This window comes from Megalopta genalis, chromosome 4 (assembly GCF_051020955.1).
Source record: "Megalopta genalis isolate 19385.01 chromosome 4, iyMegGena1_principal, whole genome shotgun sequence".
NCBI classification, from domain to species: Eukaryota; Metazoa; Arthropoda; class Insecta; order Hymenoptera; family Halictidae; genus Megalopta; species Megalopta genalis.
In genome coordinates, this window is record NC_135016.1 from 12885020 (window position 1) to 12899905 (window position 14886).

Here is a 14886-nt window from a genome sequence, read left to right on the forward strand (position 1 = left end):
TTAATATTTCAATCTACTTCGAGGGCCCATTTAATATTTAAGAAAGCGAGCTTGCGAAGCTACTTATTTGTACCAGGGCTCGTACATCATTCCAATGAAAACGAACGAAACTGTTATCGGGCTACTAGATCATGCTAAAGTGTTCCAAGTGAATTTTAATTAGCCTTGTCTCGCACAGTTTATTTATAGAGTCACGTGAGCCGAAGAGCTGGAAAAATTTACGAGCCAGGAGCGGAAGATATTTTAAGAAAATGGAAAACTGCTCCACTTTGAATTTCCCAGTATGCACAATTGCGTCTCCGTGAGTACAGAAATTCCGAAGTTTAAAGTTTGACAGCCACGGAAGAGTGTGTGTGTGTGTGTGAGAGAGAGAGAGAGAGAGAGAGAGAGAGAGAGAAAAGGCGATACAAAGTTCAAAGTTCCGAACAATACATGGTTCGAAATACTTCCCGACAATTCGCGCAGTTACCGAACTTCGGAATGTATTTGCTTCGTTATTCCGGAGTTCTAATTTCGCTCCGAAACTTTTGGGAAATCATTGGCCACGGGAGACGCCGTAAAAAAATACATTCGGGATAATTCCATCGATCTATCATGCTCCGCGTGCATGGGCGCACTAATTCACAGTTGCCGGGAACCACCGTGGTTTGAATCATGCTTCTGAGATGATCAAATAATTACCACTGCGTTAGCAGTCTTGCTCTCGCTAAGTAACCAAGTTTATTTGAGTAATAGGTGTGCAGAGAGTGGTCCTAATAGCGTAATCGTTGTGCCATAATAGTTATATAGTAATAGTTATAGTGTAATAGTTGTGTGCCATAATCTACAATGGTTGTCACCAAAGTGCCTGGTGGATATTTAAATAAAATATATTTCATTGAATTTAATCAAATTGATTTAATACAAAGAGATATATATGGATATAACGCATTTAAAATTCGATACTTCGATAAATTATGTTTCATTAAAGCCTTGCAATATTTTAGCGCAGAAATGCATCGAATGAAAGGTATCGAATGGAGGATTTCGCAGGCGAAAATGGAATTTTGAAAAATGTCATTTCAGCCATTAAAAATGATATGTCATTTTTAAATTCTTTTTATCTTTTTTCCCATTTCAAACTGCGATCGCCCAATTGTGTCGTAAATGCATGAAATCGAGTACACGCAATTTAAAATAGCTGAAAGATAAAAGGATTTAAAAAATGATGTATCGTTTTCAATCTATTCGAATTTGTTATGCAACGAAAAATAATTTTCGTCATCCGCGATATGATTATTCGTAACCAAAAACTATTTCCGTGATTTATACTGGTTATCGATAACCAAAATCATTTTAAGCGAAATTCGATGGTTATACTTCGATGTCTTCTCGTTTCGGTTACAACCGGACTGCGGATTTTACGCATTTTTGAGAATAAAAAAAATAAATAAATAAAATAAAAAAACTTGAGAATATTCTTATATTACGAACAATTTACTAAGATTACTGTTGGAATTTTAGCCTCGAACAAAAATTAATTTATAGTTTACTTAGTAAGATATCTTCAGTTAAGATATCGGTTTACATCTCGCCGGCTCCGTCAGCGGGCAGCGACGGTGACGTAATCTATATATATTAGATGCCGCGATACATCATCGCCGGTAACTTTTGATGTACTTCGTGCCCTGACCGTCACGTATACAATGTAAGACGCGACAAATAAAACGTCTCTGATTGGTGGACACGGCGAACCCAAAAAGAGTATAAAAGAAGCGTTTCTTCTTACCGGACTCTCAGTAGAGTTTGATCGCTCGATCGGTTTCGCCCATATACCTTCTCTCAATAAAGGAATAAAATAAAGTCCTTTTAAGCAAAGTATTAGAATCATATTCATTTTCATTCCATAATCCCAATAATTACTAAAATAAAAAATACATTTTCGTCCGACTTGCGATTACTTGTAATCAGCTTCGACAGCTTTTATTTTGCATGAAAATCCGCAGTCTGGTTGTAACAGTTACGATCCCTGCAACTAACAAACACACGTATTCCGCGCAGGACAACTTCCGCCGTCCCCGGCCGTCCCTAATAACATTTCCCCTCGATTGCCCGTCGAATCCTGGTCGGCCGGAAAAATCGAGCGGTTCGCGTTCATTTTTCCATCGGACGCACGCGTTTCGACCGACATTGCTCGTTCGGTTGCAGCCCACTCGGGCCGGCCCTCGAGCCCGGCGCGGAGCCCTCGGAAAAATCCGCAACTTTCAATTGCCGGCCCGTAACGATTACAATCTGAAGCTGCAGGCCGCGCGGCGTGGTGCCGCGACAATTTTTCCCCGGTCGAGCAAAGCTGTCTGTCTTCTCGTAACGGCGACGCGACGGCGATACCTTCTCCAGCTTCGCGCTCCAACCGCGTTTGGCTCGGGTCGGGCCGGGTCGGGCCGCGGCACGGTCATCAACGCTGTCGCTCCAGTTCCATTTAAAACACCCCGGGCGGCGACTCTTAACAAGAAAAACGACGGATGAGCCGGCAGGAGTAATTCAACTGTCGCCATTACTCGTCGAAGCCAAGATTAAACGGGGAATATCGATGGGGGCAGGCTCGGCAGCGCCCAGCGCCGGCAGGGAAACAACGCGAGAGTGCCACACGCTCCTCGACCCGGCCCCGTGTTTCCGGTCTCATTTTCTATGCGGCCCGGCGTCCATCGGTTGTGTACACGTCGTTAGCAGCCACTTGTCACAAATCCACTTCAATTTCACGCGGCGCGAAGCCTGTCCGAACGTTTTCCTTTTTCATCCGCCTTCTTCTCCACCCGACGACGTCCTTCTTCTCTTTCTCCCCTTTCGCGGCCGCCTGTCTATCCGGGCTACCATCGCCGGCTTCTTTTGTATCATTTTTACCGGTTCTTAAGCGTCCCCTCTCGCGGTAAACTCGGATCCAACGGCACAGACCTTCCTCTTTCTGTCTAGCGGCGCTAACAAGACGGACGATTCAAATTGCCTGCAGACTTGCTTGCTCTCTCTCTCTCTCTCTCTCTCTCTCTCTCTCTCTGTTTCTTTCTTTCAGAGTAGCTGTTGTAATCGATACGGTGGAAGTCGTTGCGCAACAATTGTTATTTTCGCTCAAATGTTTTTACTCCTATGCCATAGACTGCGCGTAATAATAATAGGACTATAAGATAATAATTATAAATAATAATAAAATATGCAAAATTTAGAACAAAATATAGAACGAAATAGAGAGATTACGTAAATTTTCGTTTGCAGAATTTCATCAAAATTCGAATTACAGTGAATTCTCCCTAGAATGCCAAATATCGGGTCACTGTGAATTTCCCTGGGCTAGTGCTATACCTATGTGATTTATTGCTACGTCGATGCTAAGATTCGACGGAAGACAACACAAAATGGACTGTTGAGTGCGAGTCAGGTAAGAGAAACCGCGGAGCTACAAGTTCTCCGTCGAATCGTGGCATGTGGCCTCGGAATTGCTTTTTGAATCGTGGCAAAAAATTAGAAATAAAAAAGTAAAGTCATCGTTTTTATTCTAGCATTACTGTGTATTTATATCAACATATACCGGCATGCTGGCAGCTGCCTTTTTTGCCGATTGCCCCGAGTTTCTATAAAAACGAGCGGCGAGGCTCAAAGAATCGTGTCCGAGTGTCTGGCGATTACTGTTTTCATTTCCAGGCTCCGGGGAGCTTCTAGAGAGAATTTACTGTAACCTTTTACCGGTTCAGCAAATTCGACGAAATCGGTTCAGGAAATGCCTACCTGGTTTTCTGATGTAAAATATATGTTTTGAAATAGTACTTGAGTTCTTTTTATTTATGAAAATGAAAAATGCTTTTGAGGTTCTCACCGTTTTAAATTATAACTTCCCAATTTTGTCATAAATGCTTAAAATTAAAAAGTAATGATTAATAAGTAAGCTATTAAAAAGTAATGATTAATAAGTAAGCTATTAATAAGTAAGCTATTAATAAATAACAATTGAGATTTTATTTGTAAATAAGAAATAAATTGTATCATTTGAAATAAGTTATTTAAGGTTTACATGTGTGTAATTATTTTTCTGTTTTATTTTAACTTCCAGATAACAAATAATTTTTTATTCACAGAATCATTTTTAACTGCATTTACTTAAATGATGAACTCGGGTTATCGGTTCTTTTTCACGAAAATTGTTCAAATAACTCTTATTTTGAATGTCTGATTTCTTTTTCTCGATCTCCATTTCTCCCTCCCTCCCTCTCACTCTCTCTCTCTCTCTCTCTCTCTCTCTCTCTCTCTCTCTCTCTCACTCGCTCACTCTTCCTCGTAGAAAAGAACCGGAGAACAGAAGTGTCTTCCAGCCGTGTTCCTATCGCGCTTGTTTCGGAGCTGCAATTACCGAGAACGAAAGGAGGGAGGGAGGGAGGGAGGGTAAGGGTGATGGCGAGGATTCCAACGACACGATCGAAATCACGCATAACGACTCTCGGCAGAGTTAGGTCAGTTTGGGGGTTCGCTAGTTTCTTCCCTCCTTGTTAATTGTTTCGGTCCTGCCCCACAGCTATCGGACTCGTTTAGGGCACCGCGATCACGAGTCTTCTTATCCGGGGAGTGGAATGGGCTGATCGTTCAAATGGGAAACGGACGGTTACGGGTCGACTTTTTCACTTTCGCGTGGTCGTTGACACTTTGATTTGGCCAGTTTTGGGGAGTCTTGAGTGGACAGTCATTTTCTGCTCCTGCTTCACCGTGTTTCTTATTGTTATTCCATATATTTAGTAATTGACTATAATATCTCATAATTGCGGAGTGTTTGTGAAAAACAATGTAAGCGAAAAAATGATAAAATCTTGTTTTTTCTTCTGAAAATATTGTATATGCCAATGGGAATGCGATAGTGTATCGATTAGATGCAACAGCTTTTTATAAATGATTCTAATAGATGGCATTGCCCGCATGTTCAGCGTCGCTTTGGTAGAAAACAATGCAAATGCATCATGTGCGTCATGTGCATTATGTGCATCGCATGGGGGGCAAGCAATGTACCGCGAAAAGACTTGAATTTGGAGGACATGCCATATGAACTTCGGTTATTATACTTCAAAATGAAGTATTGAAAAAAGGTGAGATTTTCAACTCTGACGATGAAAAAGCATTTTTCTTGTAATATTTATATATTTCTAGTATTCTTACAATTTTGTATTTCATTTATTAATTCTTTCTCATATAAATGTATAAAATATATGGATAATAAATATCATGGTTTTTACACTACTTTACCTGGGGTATTGTAAAATAAAAATTCTTAAAAAATCTCTTAATAAAAACCTAAAATAACGTATTAAAGAAATATCTTTTAATTTCTTTTATATTTTCTAAACTTTGATATTCATAAGTAATTTGCAACGGTTTGGCACTTGCGGTGTTGAAGATTTCAAGAATCGTACTTCCACTTCTTTTTACAACAAAAATGTGACACATATATGTAAATTTTTTCGTTCTGTAAGGGTATTCAATGTAAGAACACTTGATTTTTCCAATAAAAAAACAGGACCTCTACGAGCTTAAGATTCCAAAGCTACCATAAAAAAATGATTTTCGTTTTACCGAAAGCAATAAAAAATCGTCCTGCACTTTCTCGTGAAAGAACGAAATAACTTTCCGCGCGATTCAACAGCATTGATTCTAAAAATAGTCGTCGGGTTTGACGAAAACAAGAAGCATAGATCTTCATTGTCCATTAAACGCAGTCAATCATAATAGATAGTGTAATCGCTATTAACGCGTTGATTGCCACGTCGGTCATACAATGTGGATGACACAATCTTGATTGACCTTTGAAAATTAATTGCAGCCGTATTATACATAGTTACGTAAACCGAGTTTCATTTGAATTTGTAGAAACTGAAAAGATTGAAATCAGTGATCGCTGAAAATAGTCAACGTTCATTATAAGAATTATAGAATCGATGAAAAATCATTCCTCTTAGGAGGATTATAATAGATTAAAAATAATATCTCTTTATATTTGTCTAGCATTCTCTTATACGATTTTGTGTTTCATCGGTTCATTTTTCTCGTAAATGCATAAAATCCGCGGTCCAGTGATTACTGTGAGAAAATTTACGTTCGTATAAATCACTCTAACCGTACAGGATTTTTTTTCGGGCGCAGTGAACGCGTTAACAATCATTCCTAAATTATAGAACTTTCTGCAAGATAAAAATTGCCATTATCAGTTGCAATTTACAGAAATAAATTAAAAAAATTTCTTCTTTCAGTAATTTTAATATGAGAATTACGGAAGCCTAAACGTGACTGACGCGTCGACTGCGAATTTTTATGCAAAATAAAAATTGTCTTCATTAATTACAGGATGGAGAAATTACGCAGACATTTATTTTTTTTTTCTTAATCATTCTAATAATAATATTTATAAACATTACAATAATATTTTCAAATTGTACAAATATTTCTGCCACTTTGCATTTGATCTATACATTTTTGCAATAAATGCATAAAATCTGCAGTCTACTAATCTATCTCGTCTCGTAACAATGACAAGGTTGGAAATATTGAAACTTGCTATGTTTTTGCTTTTTTTTTGAAGTTTCTCACAGAGAAACATTTTTATAATTTCAGTAGCCGTAAAAGAAAAAATCAGAAATCAATCATTTCGACTGATTTGTTAACTCCGGTATCAATAAATCTAAAATAACGTAACAATGTCATTAAATTTGTCTGGTGTTTTTGCAGTTTCGCATTCGATCTGTTCATTTTTCTCAGGAATCCATGATATCCCGCAGTCGGATCGTCGCCGTTAGCGAAATCGCTGACCTCGTTATAGATCCGCGCGCGCAGAATTACTGCTAAACTATTCTACTTAACGTGAATCAATATATGTAGATTGAATTCAAGGATCTCTTCGTTGAGACGCTCAACAGGGATCACCGGCGAGCAATGCCTTTGAAATTAGCGATTTCGATGCCCGCGGAGAGACGTTCGCCGCTGAGACGGCTGAGAACTTTGCGAATTGTTCGTTCGAGCGATCCCTCAAGTTCGTTCGCGCGACACGTACATATGTGAAAAGTTATTAAACTTTGAAATTGCGCGGGAACTTCATAAACGTCCCGCGGATCACTGGAATTTCTGCCGCGGACATTTCTTCGAACGCGGGAAACTCGTTCGCGAAACGAGAAAAATCTCCGACGATTCTCTTATTGGATTTTCCTTCGGGGAAATTCTATCCTTTGCTCGACTGCAAGAGTCGCAATTATTTTGTCTCCTTCGGTGTTTAAGGTCGCATCGATCTCTTCGACATTATTGATTCCTCAGCTCGATAATTATTCTTTTATACAGAGCAATATAGTTATGTTAGCGAGTAACGATAATATTCTGACACCATTGAAAACGGAACAACTTTTTCAAAAATTTCACCTTGCTTGAATTTTTGTTACACGTTAGACAGTTTGCTGGACACTTAGTTAAAAATATTTTAATATATTTTTTTTAATTTAGTATTTTAGCAAATATTGCTATTAGTTTGGAATGGTATATAAAAATTAAAATACGATATTTCATAAAATTTTATTGGGCTTAGACGACAATAAAAAATGTAATATATAATGTTCATTTGCTTAAAAAGTTTTATTCAAAATGGATTTAGAAGTTGACAATAATACTGTTGAAAATTTTTGAAAATTGTTGCAAAGGTAATTTTGATTTTTTTGTAAGCTATCTATTTGGAAAATCGAAATTACTTTTGCAACAACCAAGCAGATACAGCTGTGTAAATATCATTTAAAGGATTGTACAAGCTTAAACAATAATAAAATATGCAATACGATATCCATTTGTTTAAAAAGTTTATCAATGACGTGTTTAGAAATTGAACGATGTTAGATACAGCTGTGTAAATGTCATTTAAAGGTTCGGATAAGTTTAAACAATAATAAAATCCATTTACATAAAAAATTATCTGTAAAATATATTTAGAAATTGAAAAAATTGGATGCAACTGTGTAAACCTATCTTAGAGATTTTGTTGAGTTAAACAATAATAAAAAATGTAATATAATATCCATTTATTTAAAAAATGTTATCAAAGATGAATTTAGAAATTAAACAAACTGGATACAATTGTATAAATCTCAATTAAAGGTCTTGTCGAACTTAGAGCATATAAGATGCAAATATCTTCTTATAAATCAATTTTGTAATAAATTCATCAACAAATATTTACATTCCTAAATACAGTGTACAATTCTTGGAATTTTGCCTGATTTTCAACAAAGTTCAAGCAATATTCCTTACTTTAGTAAGAAGTTTCAATATCTTCGTAGTTTTCGTTTAGCGATGAAGACTTTCCTGTTTAAAAAAAAAATCGAGAAAGTTTTTCCACTGTCAGGAAGATGACAAAAAATTGCGAATATTAAGTAACTGGCGAAACTTGTTTGACTTTTAATTGATTGAAGCGAAGCTTGTATCTTAAATTTCATGAATACCATCGGATGATATTTGGTTCATTTCCTACATCGAATTTGCTGAAATCTTGTTCGATTCAGCATGTCGGATATTCCTCGACACCTCGGCGAAGGGTGGAGACGGAAACGACAGGCTGCAGCCCTTCAAGACGGTAATAAAAGGGTAGTTCTGTTCATGGGGACCTTAATCCTGCCTGTAGGATGGCTTCCATCATTTCACCTTCTCCTTGTCGTTACCAAGCCTCTTACATGACTATGGCTGACCTTTGTTTATACGTGATCATCACTGGAGTTTTTCGTGCCCATTTATGGTACGTGAAAAATTCCAAAATATAAGAAACCATGTAGATCGATCAAAATTAATATCTTAATTTCATTCTCATCATAAGGAATCTTTCGATCAAATAAAGAAGCTTCTCTCTTGATTTATTCTTTGTAAAATTAAAAATAGTAATTACGTTTATTTTATTTTATATTATATTTCTTATATTATATTTTGTATTATATTATATTCTGTATTTTATATTTTATTTTATATTATTTTCTGTATTTTATATTTTATTTTATATTATATTCTGCTGAATTTTATACACGGTGTTCCAAAATTATGTTACTTCCGGGAAATGAGAGGTTTCTGAGGTCATTTGAAATAATTTTTTTCTTAGAGAAAATATAATCAGCGGCTTCGTTTACGAGTTATTGACGAAAAACAGTGACCAATGAGAGGCGAGCTCGACTGGTGCGAGGCGGCCGAGCCAATCAACGGAACGGGGCTTCGACAGCTCATTGGTTCTTCATTAATATCTTGTAAACAAAGCCGCGTATTGCATTTTCGCTAAGGAAAAAGTTACTGCAAATGATCCCAGAAACCTCTCATTTCCTGGAAGTAACATAATTTTGGGGCACCATCTATATCCAATATGTCTAATATCAGGAACAAAATTGAGAATTTAGAACTGCGCCTAATTATACGTAAATGAAAACAAAAATATATTTTTCGTGGAATCAGCTTCTCAATTAATTATTATTCAGTGCTTTATAATTATATTTTGAGGAAAGAACACGATGAAGCAGTTTATATTTTTATGCATTCAATGCACACAGCTGAATATTAATTTTAACAGAAGGATCTAATTTCCCATTATTGAACTGACAAATAAACATTAAACAAAATTAATGGAACTAAAATAGCAAAAATATGATCTCGATCTGTGAAATCCTTTTCTTCCTATTATTTTCAATAATAATGTGCTAATATCTTTCCGCAAAAATTGCACGAAGACCGACTAAAAAGTTAATGACGTGGAAAATTCGTACGATTTTTACAATTCTCATTTACGTACAATTATGTATTCTATCTGCGCGATCGCTTTCTGTCCCTCATCGTGTATTCAAAGAGAACGGTAATTGAAAATTCGATAGAAGAAACGCTACAATTACCGTTTTAATTAGTTCAAGGGTTACTTTGTAGGCCTTTGATCTTCATTCCACGGCTAATGAAACAGAACTGACAAATAATTATCAGGTATATTAACTCGATAACCACTCGCCTTCCTGGAACCAACATCCGACAGACATTAAATTACCATCGAGATTCAAGCAAGTGCTTAAATTCCTCAATAGATCCAGTCGATTCGAACAATCGCATCTAAAAATAACAATGCCGCTCCGATTGACTATTAAAGAAGCCGATGGTCAATAAAATTTTCAATGCAAGTTGCAAGTCGCGACTAATTGAGATTCGATTCTTGATTCATTCCGAACAATTCAAGACAATCTCCTTTTCAATTCATGTAAAATCTCTGACAAATGTTTCACAATGGTTTTCAAACGTTCTCGTTAGAACGTAATTACTAAGACTGCGAGTTTTATGCGTTTATAGGAAAAATGAGTAGCTAGTGTACAGGGTGACACATTTAAATCGATTCTTAAATTATAAATCTTCGAAACCGTCGATGATACAAAAAAATGTTTCAAACGAAATTTGAATGGTTTTAAGGAGCACGTGACCTGATATTAATCAGATTTTTGTATGTGAACGTGTCGAGGACATACGAAGGTTAACTTTATTCTTTTAAATGGAATCGTATAGTTTTTATTATTCCAATCGGTTCAGCTCATCAATCTCTTTATAAAAATACTAAGGCGTTTATTGCAAAAAGTCATTGGTTTAGATGATATTTGAATTTTAGTAATGCATAATGTATTTGCACTCACTTATTTATAACCGGTGTTCAAAAACACGATGTTCAGCCTGAATGCAAGTATTTACTCGGTTTCCAAAAGATACTAAAATTAATTACGTGTCCCCTAAAACTGTTCAAATTTTATTTAAAACATTTTTTAGTGTCATCGACGATTTCGAAGATATTTGACTGAATTGACCTAAACGAGTCACCCTGTATAAAATTGAGAAGATACAAGTACAATTTTATAATATTGTTAAACTGTTTTCAACATATCGAAGATATTAAAAGGAACAATATGTGTTTATTTAACTCCTGTTTTTCATAATCGTTTTCGAAAATAGTAATTTTCCATAACAATTCGCAGTCTATAAATAAGTCAGTCGGTCTGAACAGTCTCAAAATAAAAATTGTCTGTGTCAGTTTCATAAAACAAAAATCAATTACGAATGTATTTCTTTTTTTGATGGTTTTAATATATTGAAAATAATGTAACAGTTTCATTAAACTCTTCCGATGACTTCGCATTCTATGTGTCACTAACCCATTTTCCCGTAAATGCATAAAATCTGCAGTCCAGTAACAACAGTCGCCATTAATTTGCAACGGTAATCGATAGAAATTGAATTATAATAACTCCGATGTCTAGACTAATTGGATTTTCCGTAATCAGATTAATATAGGCACGACTGGGAGGATTAAAATGATCCATTTCTTGATCAGGATTTCTATCTATTCCGTTACTCATTGTCACATAAATTTATAAATTATTATATAGAAAAGCTACGAAGAGACTAATTTACACAAAATCAACATATCTTTAACTATATTGTTATTGCGTCAAATAGTTTATAGTATTTTAGTATAATAGTAATAATAGTTTATAGTATACACATTGTAAATATTAAGCGAATAAAAATTGAGAAAAAGAGAATTATTAGATAACTGCAGATTTTTATGCATTTATGATGTCAAGTATACGATAGTCAACAACTTTTATCAATCATTTATACAGACGACCGAAGTGACATACTTTTGTGGCATACCAACTAAACATACCGAGCTCTAAAAGTGACTGACTAGACTAGACAATGACAGGTTTTAATTTTGGCGATAAATTAACGATAAAAATTAATTAGTCATGCTATTTTATGTACCTTAAAAATAGCTGTATAAACCCGCGTGAACATTATGAAATCTAGTGCCAAGATTAACCCTCCGCTGTCATACTGGATCAAAATGGCCCACATTTCGAAGAAAATGAGATTAACAAATTACCGTCCGTTAGTGAAATGCCGGATGACTAAAAATGGTCATTTACTTAATTGCTCGTGAAATATTGAAGAACTAAAAATAGTCAAAACTTGATAAAAAAAGAAAAACTTGACAGTCAGAACTTTAATTATTGTTTTTGAAAATAAGAATCTCTCTTCTTCTAGGCTTAGATAAAAAAGTTAAAAAAAAACAAGAGATTTTTTTTTCTTTGTCATTCCAAGTAATAGCAAAATAAGAAAGAAAGCATTTCAGTCATCGTTTAGTAGATTAGTTCCTCTATCATTTAATATAAAATTGAAGTCATTCAGTTCAGTTTTAAAATAGTTATTGCATTTTAAAAGGTGTACGAACACTTTTCACAGTATATTCTCTAATATACTGTGAATATAATAATATAATAATAATATAATAGTATAATATAATATAATATAATATAATATAATATAATATAATATAATATAATATAATATAATATAATATAATATAATATAATATAATATAATATAATATAATATAATAATAATATAATAATATAATATTATAATAATATAATAAGTATATTCTCTAATTTCTGATGTCGATAGTATCGCTGGTTTCTGAGTGACAGCCGATTCCGAAAATTCCACGACGTGCTGCAGAGATCGCATAGGAATTGCGACAGCGCAAGGATGAAAAATGTAAGGCCGGTCATTTCGAGCGGCATGGTAGTTTCGGCGATGAAAAAGGAGTCCATCAATTCTCCGCGGGAAAATCCCGGGGAGTCACGTTCGCCGCAGACAGTTAACTAGTCACGACCGCTTAACAGTGTCTTTCTGGCAAACGACGAGAGCCAACGTTCGCGCGAACAACTTTGATCGGAGTAGCGGCGCGCTCATCCCCCCCGAAGTTCCGACTTCTTTAAACATAGCGACCGGATCGCTCGGGGGCAGCGGACGAGGAAGATTGCTCGGTACATTCAGCGATCATAGAGTATCCTTCATCCGGAGTCCTTTATTCCAGCGCCCCGTTTCTTCCCGCGAAACCTTACGCCGGGAACCGACGTTACAACGTTTTTATGGGACATGCCCCCTGGAGAGAATCCGAGTGGGAGGGTGCGGATTCATCCGGGCTCGTTTAGATACGACTGCTCCGTCAATTCAGATACACCGAAATTGCGCAAACCGGCGGGCATAACCGCGGCAGTAAAACCTTCATCGTGCGCACCCTACCACCTTCGCTGCCAACCCCCTCACCCTATGACCCATCGCCAATGCTGCAACCCTTCTTACCCCCACACTTTCGCCACCCTCTTTCTTCTACACGCTCTCCGATGCTCTTCTTTCCCCATCTTTCCCATTCCCCGACCACCGAGCACCGTCCACCGCGCTTGTATTATATGTCCGCGTCGTGCTATTTCTTTTCCACTTCGAGAAAAATTAATAAACATTTGCACAGATCGCATCGCCGCATTCTTGTCATGTGCGGATTTTATTCATTTATGAGAGGAATGGTAACGCGGAAATAAGAAGAACGTAAGAATAATAAAAAGATACGAGTATGGTATTTTTAAATAATTAAAACTATCAAGAGAAGAGATATATAGGCTGTCCCAAAAATGTCTCGCAATCCGAATGTGGCGGGTTCCTCGGGTCATTCGAAGCAACTTTTTCCTTTACAAAAATTTTCTCCGAGGCACCGTTAACGAGTTATTAACGGAAAACAGTGACCAATGAGAGGCGAGCTCGGCTGGCGCAAGGCGACCGAGCCAATGAGCGGAACTGGGCTTTGCGCGCTGGTTGGCTGGGCCGCCTCGCGTCAGCCGTACTCGATTCTTATTGGTCACTGTTTTTCGTTTAATAACTCGTTAACGGTGCCTCGGAGAACATTTTTGTAAAGGAAGAAGCTGCTTCGAATGACCCGAGGAACCCGCCACATTCGGATTGCGAGACATTTTTGGGACACCCTGTACATTTAGTTGACTCCCATTTCTTGATAAAGAACATTTTTATTTTGCATGAAGGATCCGTAGTCTATTTATTTTATATGGGAAGGAAATGTTGACTGTTTTTATTAGCAATAATTTTAAAGCATCAATACATTTTCTTGATAAAAATAACATTTATTGCCTATTTATTTCCTTAAGCCCCTGACATACCATTTTTTTCTGCAGTTACTGCGATTAGAAATTTTTCGATTGCGATAATTTCTTGGAAAGAAAAGAAAATTGATGTGTCTGATTATTGTGTATCTAAATTTACTTGGATGCTTAAATATTGATGAAAAGGGATTGGAATTTTATTCTAATCTTAAAGGACAGAATAAAAAAGAACAATGCTGCGTAAGAGTATAGAACAGAGTATGGTAATATTGAGTATTTGGATAGAAAATTAATATGTCTGATTATTGTGTGTTTATAAATTTACTTGAATGCTTAAGTATTGATGAAAAGAGATTGGAATTTTATTCTAATCTTAAAGGACAGAATAAAAAAAGACAATGCTGCGTAAGAGTATAGAACAGAGTATGGTAATATTGAGTATTTAGATAGAAAATTAATATGTCTGATTATTGTGTGTTTAAATTTACTTGAATGTTTAAATATTGATGAAAAGGGATTGGAATTTTATTCTAATTTTAAAAGACAGAATAAAAAAGAACAATGCTGCGTAAGAGTATAGAATAGAGTATAGTAATATTGAACATATGTATATGTAACAACTCTGTATTTGCTAAATAAAGCATGTGATTTGAAGCATAATTAAATAAATAAATAAATGAATAAATAAATAAATTAATAAGTAAATTTCTTGTCTATTTTTTTAAGATAAAAAGAAATACCATCGTTAATTATTATTACCACGCTTTTGAATGAACATTGAAAAGCAAGGGGCACACACGTGATCAATTAACACCACGATCATCACATGTTGGTTCATCTTGTTATCGCAGAAATCTTTCTCCTGCTTTGAATCGTACCTATCCAGTTG

General features: G+C 35.9%; 1 long non-coding RNA gene across 1 annotated transcript in view; it reads right to left on the minus strand.

Moving 5' to 3' along the window:
- The window catches only part of LOC117223366 (uncharacterized), a 122686-nt gene that overhangs the window by 74145 nt on the left and 33655 nt on the right, over positions 1-14886 (minus strand). The window lies entirely within an intron of this gene.